The sequence below is a fragment of the Corapipo altera genome, unplaced genomic scaffold (assembly GCF_003945725.1).
Source record: "Corapipo altera isolate COAL_440 unplaced genomic scaffold, ASM394572v1 78, whole genome shotgun sequence".
In the NCBI taxonomy this organism is placed as follows: domain Eukaryota; kingdom Metazoa; phylum Chordata; class Aves; order Passeriformes; family Pipridae; genus Corapipo; species Corapipo altera.
Window position 1 is genome coordinate 2366754 of NW_020884904.1, and position 12216 is coordinate 2378969.

Consider the following 12216-nt stretch of genomic DNA (forward strand, 5'->3'; position numbering starts at 1 on the left):
CAATGGGAATCAAACAGAGGCCTGAAGTACTATAGGTCTAGATATACTTAACCACACACAGCACACAGCTAAGTACATTTTCCTGTAAGCTGCCTTGGCTCATTTGCCATTCCTATCCAAAACAGACATTCTCAGGAAACAGAAAAAAAATTTTGGTCCTCGTATCTACATATTTTATAGAGTTTGAATACTTGAACTTCCACATCTGTTATGCGACTAGACCGAATAAAAGTGGTTTCTTAATATATCTATGAATGTGATATCTGTAAAGAAATGCCATTTACCATGTAAGAAAGGAACTGCTAAAAACTCTCCTCTGTCCCAGTTATTTCAGATCAAAGCTATACAGTGAAAACCTGTTAAAAGAGAACCATATAAAGCACAAACCTGTTAGGCAAATCAAAGCAGCCAGTGGTAAAATGATAAAATACTGAAATAACTATTTAAAAATTGCATCCCTAAAACTCTCAGCTAGATGAATACATATTTTAATACTGCTTGACAAAGTGTGGTGTCTCTCATTTTTCTTCTACTACATGGTATGAATAAAGAAATTATTTTCAGGAATGAATCTGTTCACCACTGTGTTCATTTTTCTTTGGCATATTGATCTCAACACTCCATCCTTCTGATGTGAAGAAAGTTAGTTTTATGCACAGAATTTTGAAGTTGGAACCTAAGGCTTTATTTACCCACAAGTCATAGGAACTGTTTCCCTATCATTCTTGTATCCTGGTCCCTAATCCTGATTCCAGACAGGAATGTACTGGAGATGGCACACAGCAGCCCCCTTTGTCATCCTACCAGTTATTTGTTCAGTAACTTCTAAAGATTTGGAAACTTCTGTATGTTCTCTGAGGTACAGGAAAGTCTGCTTTTTCCTGAATCTAATCAGAAGTATCATTTTAGAAGCTGTATGTGACCATTAAATCATTAACTAAATATTGTAACTATATTTCAATATTAATAATAAGCAATTATGTGCTCTATTCACTAATTTTAAATAATGTAATAATTTAAATTTCATAATATATTTTTAATTTCCATAAAATATGTAGGTTCCTTATTGGATGTGAACAGATTTGATTTACCAGTTGATAACCCAGCTCATAGCCTTTCTTCACAATTAGGTCTGAAATTGAATGAGCAAAGAAAGGAGGAGTGTGATTCTCAGAGGCAATTCTTTCTAATAAAAACGTGAAAGAACAGCATGTATTTCAAGCAGCATTGTGATCCAACACAATGCCAAACAGCAAAGTTCTATCACATCCTGGTTCCCTGTACATCACCCCTGCTTTACATGTCCTGTCTTTCTGTGAGCATGTATGACGTGTTCCATGAGATGTGTGCACAAGGTGCCTCATCACCTTTTATGGTTCTGCATCCCAAACTGCACAGTGCCAGTAATTAGGTACACAGACAACTGCAAATTAGATCTCCTATATTCACAAGAAAAATTATAAGGAGGCGACTTAGAGACAGGATAGCACTGAAAGATCTGAACTCTAATTCCAGTATTAATCTCATTTAAATTGGATGACTTGGAATGCCTGCTTCACCAAAAAAGTGAGTCAGGATTGAAGAGTGAGTTGATTTATTGATTACTAATTAATAAATGAAGACTCAAGTCCACCTTTTGTTGTGATACAATCTCTACACATCAGCATATTACAATTGTACTCTATACTGAATATAAATTCAATATACTGCATATTCCAAGTATTAGTGTACAAAATAATCACCAAGTTCTCTAGAGTTATCAATCTAATTTCAAGACAAGCTCGTTACTACCACTACTCAACTGACATCAGTGGCAGTGGTTTATTAAGCTCACCTGAATGAAAACATGGGGTTTCTGTCCACCTACACATACTCACATACAAGCACATTTTCAGGTAAAAACTACTTGTGTCCTCTGTTCTCCTCAAACACGAGCTTTGTAGCAGAAAACAGGCTCTTCCCTTCTCCCAGTAGAGAAAACTATTGGTTCTCTTGCTTCACCACTTCATCTCCTCTTCCAAACACAAACTTACATTCAGCTTCATCCAGTTTACTCATTAATTAAATCAATTAAAAATTACAGGTGTTTTCACATGACTCTTGGGAAAATCAAGCCTATAAAGACAATGTGTAATGCTTAGATTAATAATCTAATGCATATATGCAATGCATATAAGTACTTCACAAAAATAACCAGAAGAAAGATCACTCACACATTTGCTACTTGCAAGTCACCTACAATTTTCCATGAGAAATCTGGTTTTTTTGTTATTACTGTTAGTCTTATGTTCCTTTTATCACCACAATAAACTGGCTTTGCCAGGAAAACTTTATCATTCTGTGTCTGCTGGCCATAGCAGAAAAACATTTCACTTCTACAGGATGGAAATGTGCTTGTTTTCAGGTCAAACAATCAGTTACACAGCAACTCTTGCACCTCCATCCACCACTGCTGGCCTTACAGTAACTTTCCCTGCAGTGGAACAACCCCATCAGGCACTTTTGTTATCATAAACCCATACTATGCTTAGCATAAATAATGTTAACCACACACTTCATTTTCTAGTAACTTATTAGGTATGTCATGTTAGCTAATCTGCCATAAAATATTCATCCCCCTAAAGGGATTAAAAGAATGACATGCTGCTGTTGTGTAAGCGTGAACTAGAAAAGTGCTGATTTCCCTGACAGGCCTGGGTGGCTTTTGTGAGTTCAGCCACATTAACGCATGGAAAGTAGAGGTTCCGTGCTCTACTGAACATGTCAGTCTATCCCATTAAAATTATCTATGACCTTAGTCAGTAAACATAAGTACCTTATCCTCCTGCCTCTGATCTTAAAAACATATTCCATTGGACTTCATCTGGGGAAAGACTGGACAGGAGGTTGAGTAAGCATAACATTAATCAGAACCCATTCTGAGTCTCTGTGTGTTGCATTTCTTCCTCTACCATTAGTAAATCCCTATTATTTGTGTCAGATATGTAAGCAAATTTTAATCTAGAAAATTGACTGAACACCCTGGTATTTCTATTCCTTATGCTATAAATAAGAACAGTAAAAGAACCGATGGATACGGGGCACATTCTCCTTCTGGTAGATCCTGGATATTAAGGACAGTAATTTTCTTAATGATATGGATATGTGTCATACTGGCTATTTTCACATTTTAGGTGTCAAAATGATTAAAATAGATACTTTTGAAGAAGGAATTAGAAGTCCATTTGCTAAGATGAAGGCACTTAGCATTCCTGTCATATCATATTTTGTTAGGAAGACCAGTAAAGAATAACAACTGTTAGACACTGTTCTTATTTCAAAACTTAAAAATATTATCAGTTACTTTTCCATCTCAAAAGACTTTGGAGTTCCTAAAATTCTTTCAGAGGAAGTCGTGAAACAGCTTCTAAGAAACCAACCTTTTTCTTTTCCAATCCTGTCACCATTGAACTTGAAAGGGAAGAGGTTATGTTGTGTCGTGGGAGTCTGACACCATATGTGCTTCCTGTATAAAACACAGTTCCATTTGGGATTGATTTTCTAAACAAATAGTGCAGATAGTGTGATAAGCTGTAAGCACATCACCCACTGTTTGAATAATTACTTACAAGACAACATTTCTGTCCCCCACTGTTCTCACCAGTCCTCAGTAAGGCAGAAGGAAACTTGCAAACCCCTTCTGACTCTATTCCCACAATTATAAACCCTCAAGATTAAAGAGTTGGAGTTTTTTACCCACTTGTGTGCCCACTCATTCATCCCACCTCACTAATGAGCCATGTGGAGGATGCAGCCCAAGCCAAGACTATCTTTCTGCGAGATTATCTGTAATGCTACAACCACCTCCCAAAAATGCCAAAAGAAAGCATATCTTTAAGTCTCTTCCACTGGGTTGTGTGCGTATGCAGCTCTCATTGAAACTAAATGTCTCAGATAAGCCATGCAAATAACGCAGCCGCTTTTTCTATCTCTTGAAAAAAAAAAATTACTGTTTTCATTTTGCAGGTCTTGTGGTTAAAAGCCATCCTTGAATCTTCTTCCTTGCAAGCAAGGCAGATGTGCAGAATGCTTGGGGGAATGCAGAGGTTTTCTCTGCACACATGTTCTTCCCAGAAGTAAAGAAATATTTCTGCCCCAGGATGTCCATGCAGAGCTCAGCCTCCTCTGCACTACTACTTGAGACTCCTCTTATTTCAGAGCTGTGGATATTTCTGGACTCTGCTGGATTTGATTGAGTCCCTTTTTAATCCTTTCCATAGGCCATAGGGAGCATATTTTATACATCACTCCTGTAAATTAATTATGCTAACAGATGAAGGGTGGAATCATATCAAAGAGTGTGCACTGTACCTCTGAAATCACCTGAGCCTAAAGACCCTTTTCTTACACAAAATAGGGTCTCTGTTTCTGAGAAAGCCTGAGGCAAAACCCACAGGACTGCTGGGGATAGATCCCACTGGCTTCCCTATTCTTTAAGGTGGTGAAGAAGTAGTGCCAATTCTGCAGCATTGGGAACACCCCATAGAGCCACTTTTTTATACCCTGCAGCTTCTGGTTCCATTGTCAGTGTTGGTGCTGCCACTCTCTGCTTCCTTAGGGTTCCCTTTTCTCTACCTCCACCACCCATCAGCACATGCCAGATCACAGCATTTACTTTTAAATCCTTTCAAATCTTACCTTGTAACAGATAATCTTGCTGTGGTCATCAAGTATCTGCACTGATCTTGGTATCCACGTGGCCAGGCCAACACAGCAGATGCTGGGCTGTGCTAAATCTGTGAGATTGCATCTGGCCAGCCCATTTCCACGAACCTCAGCATTTAGTACATGTAACTACTGTTTTAAGGGCAACTCCATAACATAGCTTTTGAAATTACTTTTTCCAGATACAAGGGTTTCCTTAATAATATGTACCATTTCAAGTGTACTTTCTTTTCAAGCCGGAGTCTTGCACAACCTTCCTCTGCATCAGCACTATTTACTTTTTTCTGCATGCCAGGGAAACAAAGCAGAAAGGATAAGAAAGCTGGTGTAACTAATAAAACAAGTAGGAATAGCGTAGCACAATTTATCTTCTCTGATAGGAAAAAGTCTCAGGAGAGAGTTAATTCTTGGGGGGTAGTGACCAGTTCACTTTTCCTCCTAAGGCTTTTCTCACATTGCAGGAGAATTTTACAAGACAAGAATGAATCTTTAGTTGAACTTTAACTACAGGGCATCAGACTACAAGCTGAAGGAAATGGAGAAGTAACATGACAACACTGTCAGTTCTTTTTGCAAAAGACCTGCAGCATCTCATTGCAAATGGGATGTCAATCCTGTAATTAGCAATTCAGTCAGTATTAATTGTGTGTGTGTTACTTCCCATCAATCACTGTCATTTCCATGTAGTCAGGATGTTTTAGAGAACCTAATTTGTAAACAATGTGCAAAAGTTTAACCCACTTTTAATTAACATTGTCAGACCTGGCACATAACCTTCCATGAATACAGATAACTGGGTGCAATTGTGTTTTGGCTCCTAAGTAGGGAAAGGGAATTTTTTAGATTTTTTTTCTCTAAAAATACACTTTTAGTAGGACCTATCTTAGTAGGTCATAAGGGAAAAACAAGCATGCATTAAAGGCCATTAGTCCACATGTAAAACCATTGTAACCAACCTGTAACACATACTTGCTTGTCAAGAGTAACACAAAACTGGAAGAGTCAGGAGAGAGACAGTTAAAGGCACAACTCATTCCAGAAATTCACATTTTATGAAGCAATATCTATTCTTGATTTAAGATGTGTCCAGCGAGACATAATCCATGGTTTCCCTGGCAAATGGAGGTCCAATTATTAACAAAAGTATTGAATCCTCTGGCTCTTAATTTATCAATTTCAAACATCAGAATTCGCTTTATTTTCATCTGACAGATTTCAGAAATCCCTCCGTAGGAAAATTATATTTGTCATATATTATGAGAACATATAAATTATATTTCTCATATAATGACTGCTGAAACCATCCTTTCACCTTAAATTTGATAGATTAAGTAGACTGAGCTCCTGGAACTCTTCCTCTTTAATAACATTTTTTCCTATGCTTTAATTATTCCACTGGCTCTTCTCACTGGTGATCAACAACCTTGTTGAATTGTGAACATTAGTCTTCCACTGGGAGACCTCTGAAAGTGCCAAATAAAACAAAACTTCTATTTAATATTCTCAGGATTACATTAAAACCTTTGCTGCAAATTGCATTCTTTCTCTCCTATACCATAACCATTTCTGACTCAAAATTAATCGCTCATCCATTGCTTGTGAGCCACTTAGATCCTGTGCTTAATATGGGCAGTTGCTTCCTTATTTATGCTGCTCACTGTGAGATTCATAAACACCGAAGTACAACAGCCATCAGAAAATTTTTCATGTGTCTAAAAGAATGTCATGAAATGAAATGAATCACAGACTGTGACTCTGTCTTCAGCTGTCTCCTCTAGAGAGCTCAGCCCAGACCACAAACTGGAACACTTGTGTAAAGCTGCCAAAAATGCAAATTCCAAACTGGCTACCAGCTTTTCTTTCACTTAAACCTAAATTTAATCTAAAAATCATATACACTGTACATCCCAGGCACAGTTTGCACAGTTTTCAGGTCAACTATCTGTTTAAAAGTCTATCTCTTTAATAATGGGTTATTTTTTAACAGAAAGTATCTGTGTATAAAAGTTGGCAGAAACAGAGGGACATCTTTTCACACATGGCACCTTATGCCCTTTTCTTATCCCCATTTTGGACCCACAAGTCACCAGGTCAGGAATGCTGCCTAGAAATGTTCACACCTCACCACGCGGCTTCGAAGACAGAGTTAAATTGATGCACTTCACTGGTCCTCTAAAACCTGGGACTTTCATTTTAGCATGTGTATATTTGCTTTTGATAATCCAGCAGACATGCAAGGACCAAAAGCTGTGCTTTATGTCTGCCTAAAGTCTAATGGAGGTACAGTATTCATGGACACCATTGCCATTATTGCTAATAGGAAGGTGTCCATACAAAGGAGACCACACACCCCAAGGACTTCAGCGTTTAAAAGCTTTCACCAAGGCCCTGAACTCTGAATTCTTTATGTGCACATACAGTGTTCCCTTGATTAAATGGTCAGTACAGCACAAATGAAAAGAACATGAATTTAAGATCAGGAAAACTATCAAAGCACATGGGACAAAGTTAGAATAAAGATGCCCTGAATATGCTCACAAAAACAAAACTGAGATTTGAAATAGGATGGCTACAATCAAACTAACCAGCTCCCACAAAGCCTGATGACTTTTTCTGTTACCTGCATCTGGAATACATGTGTTTCATATCAACACAACTGATTTTGTGCCATTTCTCCAAAGATTCTTTGCAGAATGAACAATCTTGTCAATCATGCATGTAGCTCATGGATGAAAAAAGGATAGGAAGAGTCTTCCACCAAAGGATACAAACTATCCATGTTGATACCTTAAATTACATTCCCATATATTCTAGGATGAAAGACACACAAAATAAAACTTTGTATCACATGAGTAAAGGTTTTACTCACCTTCCCACCCAGCAGATAGGAACATATTTAATTTACTTATATCTTCTGTATTCTGATATGCATTTATATTTTACACTGTTTTTTACTGTTACCTATAAATATCTACTGACTTAGCTATAAAACGCTCTTATAAGCTTTGAAATCTATTTAAAAATATGGATGAAATAATAGAGGAGATGGCTGTACCAAAGAATAAAATTGAAAAGGCTAACAAAGTTTTGATGTTTAGGGGACTTATGGACAGCATTCATGGGAAGAAACAGGATTTATCAGCTCAGTAATTTACTGTGCATAATTTTTCCATTGGAGGTACTACAGCAAAACAAAAGGGCCCCAAGGAAGCCCAAGAAAATGTTGTTTGAGATTCTGGAGTCATTGTTTAGGAAGATACTTAACAGTGTTGTTGGCTCCCGGCATGATTAATCTTATTACTTTCAATGGAAATATTCACATCCTTCAATTAGGCTTCCTGGAGTATGTTTACCCAAAATAAAAGGGGAAAGAAAAAATCACTGCCTTCCAAAGCATAAATTGTTCACAAAAGTCTTTAAACTAGTATTTTGTTGTTACAGTTTCCACAACTGGCTGCCTCAAAGAGCACTACAATGCAGCAATCTGACTCCCCTCAGCTTAAAGCAACCTATCATCACTCCTTTTATTTTTTGCAAAAGTTTTTTTGTCCATTCTGACTGGATTCCCTCCATACATCCTGTTTCTCACTTTGGTTTTTTTCCCTTGGGGGGTGGATCTCCACTGAGCATTAGCCTTCTCATGATTCACATGCAACAGGAGACATTTTACAGTGACATAGGACAGAAAAGACAATATTTATTAACTGCTCAGCATACAGCACCTTAAGGTCCCTAGGTCAGAAGAGACAAGCAAAGACTTACGTTAACTTTTCTTCTCCCAAAGAACAGTTTGTGATTTAGTCTCTCCATGTGCTTGTCCATCAACTCAGCACTGCACTTCAGGCTGCTCTTGGAGAGATTTCTTATGTTCCTCACTGCGTACCAGCAAATATCCCATCATGGTGTGGCTGTTGTACCTTCATGGGGACATTGCTCATTTTAAAATGGTTCTTGGAAGTTCACTTAGATTTTTCCTTTCTGACCAACAGCTCAAGAGAGACATTACTCCTTGTGGTCCTGTTGAGATACAACGCAAAAGTAAATGAGTAAGAGCATCAGGCACATTTTTAACAAAACAAAACACAAGCATTGGCTGTTTCGTCACAGCTGCCACTTCCCCTTGCAGTAATTCCCATCTCTTTGAAAATATTATGGTGAAATTCTGTCCTTCTGAAATTCTGGGCACTTTGAAGGAGTCAAGACTTTACACAGGTTTGTTCCCTTCACCCCCACGTATCGATGTCTGGTCATGAGCATGTTACTAAGTGAAAAGCCTGGTGCATACTTGGTTTTTGCCCTGGTTTGCTGGATCCACCAGCGGAACTGTGATACCACCTCTGAAAACATTTCCATGCTTCTACCCTCTGCTTCAAAATTAGGAAAGTAGGTTTTGTTCTTTTGTGGGTTAGAACACGTGCTCGTCCACAGGCGACAAAAATGCTGTTTCCAAATTGCTCATCTCAGAAAGGAATATTAGAAATCCACCGGGCCAAATTCTTCCTTGAGTTCAGATTAAACTCTGCAAGATAGAAACGTTGTCATTCTGCTCCAGGTGTAAAGACAGCCTTCCAAGAAACTAGAGGCCTCACCTAGAGCATAATAAAGTGGAAAAAACACTATGAAAGTGTCCTGGAAATTTGTAGCCACTGCTTTACACAGAAGTTGTGATGTTAATAATCCAGTCTCGCACATACAGCCGAGCGACGTTCCACAGCGCTTTGCAACATTTCTGCTTCAACAACCTTGTCTGCGTCAGCTAATGTTGACACAGGAGCTAACAAAAAAACCTCTTTTAAAAGCAGAGGTCTGTGATTAGTTTTTTGCATCCAGTTGCACACACAAACACAATAACAGATGGGAGATTACTAAAGAGCAGCAGAGAATGAATTTTCCATGTCATTATCTTTCAGAGATGAGAAGTACAAAACAACACCTATTCTATTACACGTCTGGCACAATGGGCTTCTGTCTTTGGGCCAGATGTGATCTGTTTTTAAAGGAAAGTGGAAATCTAATCAGAACGGACTGTGGAGAGGTTGACCTTACACTCATCTGAGTTTTCATTAAAGCAGCTACCTAAAGCACTTGATATGTTGTAGGCTGCAGCTGTCAGCTTCCAGAGCTACTTCTGAGATCCCTAAAGAAGAATTAATTGCAAGGTAATGATTGCAGCAGTGCAGATACCACAGCTTGCTGTTCCATTACAAGAATAACCTTTTAATTATCAACAGTTAAAAGAGGCCATTCCTATGGACGCTTGGTCAAATTCTAGGAATTGTTAAGTTCCCACAATTCCCATTAATTTCAAAGGACCTTTCCAGGATTTATCACCACTCAGGATTTCACCCAGTCATGGTAATTGGATTTTTTAAACCGATACTTTCTTCTGAAGTTTCAGACATCCAGCCAGACCTGCTGCCAGACACCTGATAAGGTCATTTGCTTTTTTTTTTTTTTTTTAAGTTGAATTTGCTCTTTAAAATTGTTTACTTTAAACAGTTTGCAGGCCTCTATTTACAAATACCTTATATTTAAGGACATCAACATATTTCATCTTCTAGTTTTGCCCTTCAGTATGCAAAATTACTTGAGAGGGTGTCACAAAAAGAACTGAGTACAGAGTATTCGCCAGCTCATCTCCTCTCCCAGTTAAATTCATAGCTTTGAGAATCCAGACCTTTCCCTTGATCTGACAGGTAGCAGAACAAAGCACTTGTATTTTAAGTGTTGTCTGTCATGTTTTATCTCAGAAAGACATTTACATACTTCAACAATGCCAAGAACACAGGCTTCCAAATTCATATACAAAATGGAAGCATTCATTAATCACCGATTAACTAGGCAGCAATCCAGAAGAGCAGCTTGCTCTAAGAGCTTGATACCAACTGAACATCCATCAATAGATTTCTAATATATCTGAGAACATTTTGTAGTCCTAAAAATTCCAGCAGCAGAAATGTCAAGAAGACATTGCAATAATGAAGAATTATTTGTTATTACCGCCAAGGAGTTAATATACTAATGGATATCTACTTTATTCTTCACTTGTAAGATAACTGATTGTTAATGCATGTTTTTATGTGGGAACATTACTCAAACTCCTAAACATGACATTACCCTTAACAAGGATATTCTGACACTTTGCTGAGTAGAAACACTGTAGTGTAGAATAAATGCTACCCGTTGTTTTATTGCAGCATTGCAGTTCTGCAGGGAGTTGTGTTAAAAGTCAATGTCTCTTCAATACTGAGTTTCTAAATTAAGATGTATACTGTAACTGATGCAGAAACATAAGAACATGCAACAAGAATTTAGTTTTTCTATGACACAAAAAGGCTCAAAGTAGATGGAATGATCACCACTGTCACTGTAGATCCTTTAGCATCAAGTACATTAGTCCACAGTGGAGGCAGCTGGGCCTAACCAAGAAACACAAGATTGTCCATATAGGTACAACTGGCATAACACTTTTGCCAGATGCATCGTGATATCTACCTCTTGAACAGGTCTGTGGCTTCATTTTTCACCAAACCCTCTCTCTCGGACAAACCAAGCCACTGACATTAAAAAAGGTTTCTCATGCTGTCTCTAACACCAGCACTTCACTGCTGCCTAGTGGTAGCTAGGAGCATAAAGTGTTCACCAGAAATTTGCCCTCAGTCTTCCCATCACAGAGACTGGTACAGAAATGTCCTAAGTTACTGATGCTACAAGGCCAGGAATGAATGGGTCATACCTGGAATAGTTCTTAAGAAAACACACTTTTTCTGGCAGACCCACCATGTAGCCCAGTTTGTGCATCACAAACCACCTGCATCACACACCAGCCTCACAGGACAATCCAGTCCATCCAATAGTGAGGAAAAACAACTTTTTTCTCCAGTGAGAAACAACAATAACTGCCAGCAAAACAAACCAGTAGGTTTTTCAGCCCTGCTGAAATGACAGACAGCTCTGCAGGGGCATCTTTGTTAATCTTCAAAGCTTTTCAGAAACACTGAATAATCTTCATATTCCTCCTGTGGGCAGGAAAGTATTAGTACCTGCCAATTAAAACCATGACAGAAATAGAGGCACAGAGAAGCTGTAAGAGCACAGCTCACATGTTCTGAGCGACTAAGACTGCCCACTCATTCTTCAGCTAGAGAACATTTTGCTTCATTTGAAGTTCTGTGGTTTTTTCCTTTGCTTTGCTAAGAGCCAGCATAATTGGTATCAAGATGGGGTTCTTGCTCTTCCTGGCTCCCCAGTACAGTTGATGATAATAAAAAGGTAAGGAGATGAAACAAAAGGCCCTGAGCAGCTTTTGGAGCATCAGCTCTGTTTTGCCAGTATTTTAAAAACTCACAGATAAAGGTTGTCTGGCTGAACGTCAAAGAGGAACTCAGCTGGGCCTTCTCTAGAAACGTGGTGAATCCATCGCAGTTCAAGAACAAAGAATAAAAGAAGAAATGGAGCATCCTCACTTCTGAAAATTATATCCATAAAGATGCTCCAGCAAACTGCCTTCTG

General features: G+C 38.4%; 1 long non-coding RNA gene across 1 annotated transcript; it reads right to left on the reverse strand.

Moving 5' to 3' along the window:
- Window positions 1-227: 227 nt before the first annotated feature.
- On the reverse strand, window positions 228-7669 carry LOC113950904. The gene is made up of 5 exons (XR_003528926.1): window positions 7325-7669; window positions 6017-6167; window positions 4678-4988; window positions 1878-2115; window positions 228-356 (listed from the first exon to the last, which is right to left on the reverse strand). It is a non-coding gene; the product is annotated as an uncharacterized LOC113950904 (long non-coding RNA).
- Window positions 7670-12216: the final 4547 nt, after the last annotated feature.